Raw genomic sequence first — 4,807 nt, 5'->3', positions numbered from 1 at the left:
ACTCTTTCCTGCCTATGCAGGGGGTCGGACTCGATGATCTATTGAGGTCCCTTCCGACCCTAACATCTATGAATCTATGAATCTATGAACATGGAAAGTCTCACTCTGAAGATGCTAAAGGAGATGGCCAGGGAGAAATCAGATTCTCAAACCAGAGGCAGGAAGGCAGCAAAGCCCCTGGGGCTCAGCTCACAGCACCCTCCAGTCTACAGGGTGCTAGGAGCTCCAGAAGAAATGGAGGTCACCTCATCCAGCTCACCTGGGTCAAATAACCACTTCAACAAAAAAAACCCACCAACATGCATAAGGATGCACTGCTGGGCCTAGGCTCCATGCATGTACCTGCAGAAGATTATCTAGTTTCTTGCTCTTATTTCCCACTCCAGTCCCTCTTACCCAGTGCCTTCCCTTCTTCCCTCTGCAATGTGTATCCTGCTCCTCATTATCATGGGAAGGGGCCAGCATTGACCCTAGGAGCGGAGCACATGAGCCTGGCACCGTGTCATGCTTGCTACGACTCTCCCTCCCTTTCCAAGAGACAGGTAAGGGTGGTTGCAGAAGGCTGGGTGGGGAGGGGACCTATTCACCCTTGCCGATCCCTCCAGCCTGTGTAAACACTCAGATACCAACCTACTCCCCCCGACTGGGCTCTCACAGTCCCTGTGGATGAGCTGTTCAGTGGGAGAGCCCAGGCTTGTTTTCCTTTGAGTCCATTTTGTATTGTCACATTTGCATTCTGCTCATTGCACACATGCTTTGCCTTTACAGTGATGCTGCCCATGCTCTGCACCTCCTCAGCAATGCTTCCACCTTCCCACCACTGCCATTACAGCAACCAGGCCTCCCCCTCATAACCACAGCACTCCCACAGGGCTTTCAACTGGAGCGCAAAGCATTTCATACAGAGTGGGGCAATGAGTGATGTAGGAGGTAGGGTTGACAAGGGAAAGGTCCAGTGCTTTCTGCTGGCTGCATTCAGCTCAGTCTGACTCTGTTACACTCCCAGGAGTCACATCTGCTTCACCCTGCTCAGGCTTTCTAGGGCAATCCCATGGCAGCATTGCATCATCTCCTGGGAAAACTCACTGTCATGCTACTCCCTTCAAACTCCTCTTTAAATCTTTCCCCTTTTAAACCACCTAGCTCTTCTGAGACAACAGCTTCAACATCGAATTAACAACATAATACAGCTGCATAATCCAGGGGTTGTCAACCTATGGCCCATAGGCTAAATCCAGACTGCGGAGCCATTGGATCCAGCCCATGGAGCTTGGGTTTTGTCAAAGTTTGGCAGTAGGGGCTTCACATCCTCTGGGATGCAACTAAATGATAGGGAGAAGAAGTGGTAGCAGTGGCTGGGTCCTAGCTGTAGCCTGCCTTGGACTTGTGCTACGCCTTTCCAGGCTCCTGCCAGAAAATGTTACTAACCTCTGGCATGCTTCCTTCCAATGGACTTTTCCTGGCCTTTTGATACTGTATCATTTCAGCCCTGTGCTTATTTGATTAATTCACTCATGGCCTAGCTGCTAACACAACTCTCTTTAGAGAACTGATGCTGAGGCTTGCACCAGGTGCCTCAGGAGTTTAACAGCCTTGGCAAGCTGGCAGCTGTGATGACTGCTCTGGATGATACTGGTCCCTGGCATCATTCTACCATCTCAGAGACAGACTTTGTGAGGAGCTAAGTGTTTCCCTTTTGTAGAGAGATGCCTTCAGGTATTTCATGTAAATCACAGTGATTTCTTCACATCTCCGAGCATCTGTTCCCCCAACCTGTGATTGTGGCTTTGCAGAGGTGGAAACAGCTGTTATCAGCCCCAGGAATCAGGCAGGTTGAGTCATTAGCCTGGGCCATGGGTTAGGGTAGCTTTCTGATTGCTACTTTTGATTCTCCTGCGTCCCTTTCATTTAATTGGAATTAAACATTTAACATTTAAATGTTAAATTTCTTCAAGCTGGAATAACTGAGGACTTGCAGGAAATACAATCTTATTCCTCTACCAGTTGGCATCTGTGCTGGGGAGGCCAAATCTTCTGTTGATGATTATCTACAGCAAGGTAAGAGGCATCTTTAGGCTTCTCAAAACAAGACCCCTGGGATGTTTTGACAAAACAAGATGTAAGGGATGTTTTGCTGTCTGAAAAGCTCTCACAGCTGTTTTTCCCCTTTGCAATATCCTGGTGAGGTCTTGGTGAATTTCTGAAGTTTGGCAGTTGCCAAATGGGTTCCATCATCCCTCTGGTGTCCACTGTGTTGTGCACTGTGTGTTTAAGAGGGATAACTACCACTTGTGTTTCTTTGCTTTGAAATATCCTTGAATTCAGAGTAGTAGTCAACTAACAGTAATTAGTCTCTTTGTCAAATACAAATAAATGCCTTCCTTGCTTTTGCATTGTCTCTCTACATATTATGCCCTTGGATTGGCTCTCCCAGGGGCTTTTTATGCAGCAATTATATCACAACAAGCTCTCATTACTGTTATCTGAGCACTCAGGCCAGGCTGGAACAAAATATACCTTGCCCTTTGCTTATATTTTTCAGTATCTGGATGGCTGCTGTGTATTTTAGCCAGTGATTCTTTCCCCAGAGCTGGGGGAACAATAAGTTCTTCTCTAATATGTAAAACACTGTCCTCTCCACTAATTTCATCCCTGCCTGGCCCATGTGGCCCCAAATGGAGAGAGAAGTCTTGCTCTAGCTCTTTCATCAGGTCAGTCTCATAAAATGTTTGGGCTGCACCAGCTTAGCCTGCACTTCATGAACTAGCTCTATTCTGAATGGCTCAGACTCCTGTTTCTGTCACCATTTCCAGTGCCAAGAAATGTAATTTTCCAATGATGCCCAAAAGGGCTTATTAAATATTTTGGATACATATATACATTTAGAATGAGTTTTTCAAATGGTTAATCATTCCCATCATTTTCTGGAGATCCACTTAACATGGTGGAGTGGGCACTCCAGTTATTGGAGTGTATCTGGATATTTTGGTGTATCTGGATTAGCAATTAAGCCATCTTTGCTCAATTTACATCCAATAGAAAGAACTTCTGCTAGACCAATAATTGACACAAGTTAAGCGTATGCATGCAACATATCTTTCTCTCACTCTCTGCAAAACTTTCCCAAGTCTTTCACAAAGTTCTTTAAGTACCCTAAGCCAAAGTAAAACATTATCCAATATAACACCTTGTAATGCCTCAAAGACTCGTGAAATTACTCTTTGAGATATCATGGGAGCATAATTAATACCAAATGGCATTTCCTTAAATCTGAAATGTTTCATAGTTTCATAGTTTCATAGTTTTAGGGTCAGAAGGGACCTAATAGATCTTCCAGCCCGACCCCCCGCCAGGGCGGGAGAACAACAAAAACCCTAAAAACAAAAACGGGACTCAAATGAGTCCAGCCAGGTAGGCATCCAGCCTCTTCTTAAAGACCCCCAGGGTAGGGGCCAGCACCACCTCCCTTGGAAGTTGGTTCCAGCTCCTAGCTGCCCTAACTGTGAAGTAGTTTTTTCGGATGTCCAATCTGTACCTCCTCTCCATCAACTTGTGCCCATTACTCCTTGTTATGCCAGCGGGGGCTAGGGGAAACAGCGTCTCCCCCAAACCCTTCTGGTTCCCCCTAGTGAGTTTATAGACGGTCACCAGGTCCCCCCTCAGCCTTCTCTTGTGGAGGCTGAATAGGTTCAGGTCCCGCAGTCTCTCACTGTAGGGTCTGCCCTGTTGTCCCCGGATCATGCGGGTGGCCCTCCTCTGGACCCTCTCCATGTTGTCCACATCCCTCCTGAAATGGGGCGCACAGAACTGGACACAGTACTCCAGCTGCGGCCTGACCAGCGTCGCATAGAGGGGGAGGATCACCTCCCTGGCTCTACTCGAGATGCACCTGTGGATGCACGACAAGGTCCGGTTAGCCCTGCCAACCATGACCTCGCATTGTCGGCCCATGTTCATCTTGGAGTCAATAATGACACCAAGATCCCTTTCCGCCTCCGTGCTCTCAAGTAGGGAGTTCCCCATCGTATAAGTGTGCTGCTGGTTCCTACTACCCAAGTGCAGCACCCTGCACTTGTCCGTATTGAAACGCATCCTGTTCCTGTCTGCCCACCCCTGTAACCTATCCAGATCCTTCTGCAGGTTCAAAAGGTGCATTAAAACTCACCAGGTTGCAGCTTGATTCATGTAATGTAACCTGCCAAAGTGCATCCCCTTCATTAATGCTCCAAATACTTTTGCTTCAGAGAGCTTCGTTGCCAGTGCTTCAGCAGTTTTCATAGGACAGTGTTTACATTTTATGACTTTATTTAAATCATGAGGATCAATGTGTATCTGTTCTTTATTTGGCTTTGCAATTATAACCATACAATTAATCGAGTCTGCAGGTAGCTCTGCTTTTTCAGAAAGGCCCTGCTTTCTCCATGTCATCATGGAGTTCATTTTTAACACTGTCTCTTAAGAACAAATTACAGTTGATCGATGGAGCACTACAATTACTGATCTGCTACCAGGCATCTTCTGCCTTGGGAAACATCTAAGAATTGCCCTACAGGACTGTCATCTCAGAAAGGGCTGACAAGAGCTACAAAGAATGATGTTAAAATTTGGGGGCACCCGTGTCCTGAGACAATTTTTTTTGCCATTTATATATACACACACACACTAGCCAATTGTCCATCAAGAATGAAGTGGGGGGAAGGGGTGGAGCAGGCAGAGATGGAGCCCTGGGCCCCCCCACATCCAGGCCCACTCCCCCTTCCCTCCTGCTGCTTTGAATCTGGGCCTACTCCCCCTGCTCCCCACTGCA

General features: G+C 47.1%; 1 long non-coding RNA gene across 2 annotated transcripts in view; it reads left to right on the top strand.

Annotated features, from left to right (window-relative positions):
* The first annotated feature begins 1,970 nt into the window (after nucleotides 1-1,970).
* Nucleotides 1,971-4,807, top strand: part of LOC102370868 — a 13,386-nt gene continuing 10,549 nt past the window's right edge. For both annotated transcript variants that reach the window (XR_323438.3, XR_001357768.2), the window contains exon 1: nucleotides 1,971-2,058. This is a non-coding gene — a long non-coding RNA (uncharacterized LOC102370868). The remainder of the gene's footprint in view (nucleotides 2,059-4,807) is intronic.

The sequence above is a fragment of the Alligator sinensis genome, unplaced genomic scaffold (genome assembly GCF_000455745.1).
Source record: "Alligator sinensis unplaced genomic scaffold, ASM45574v1 scaffold809_1, whole genome shotgun sequence".
Classification (NCBI taxonomy): domain Eukaryota; kingdom Metazoa; phylum Chordata; order Crocodylia; family Alligatoridae; genus Alligator; species Alligator sinensis.
This window is presented reverse-complemented; position numbering and strand designations above follow the sequence as displayed.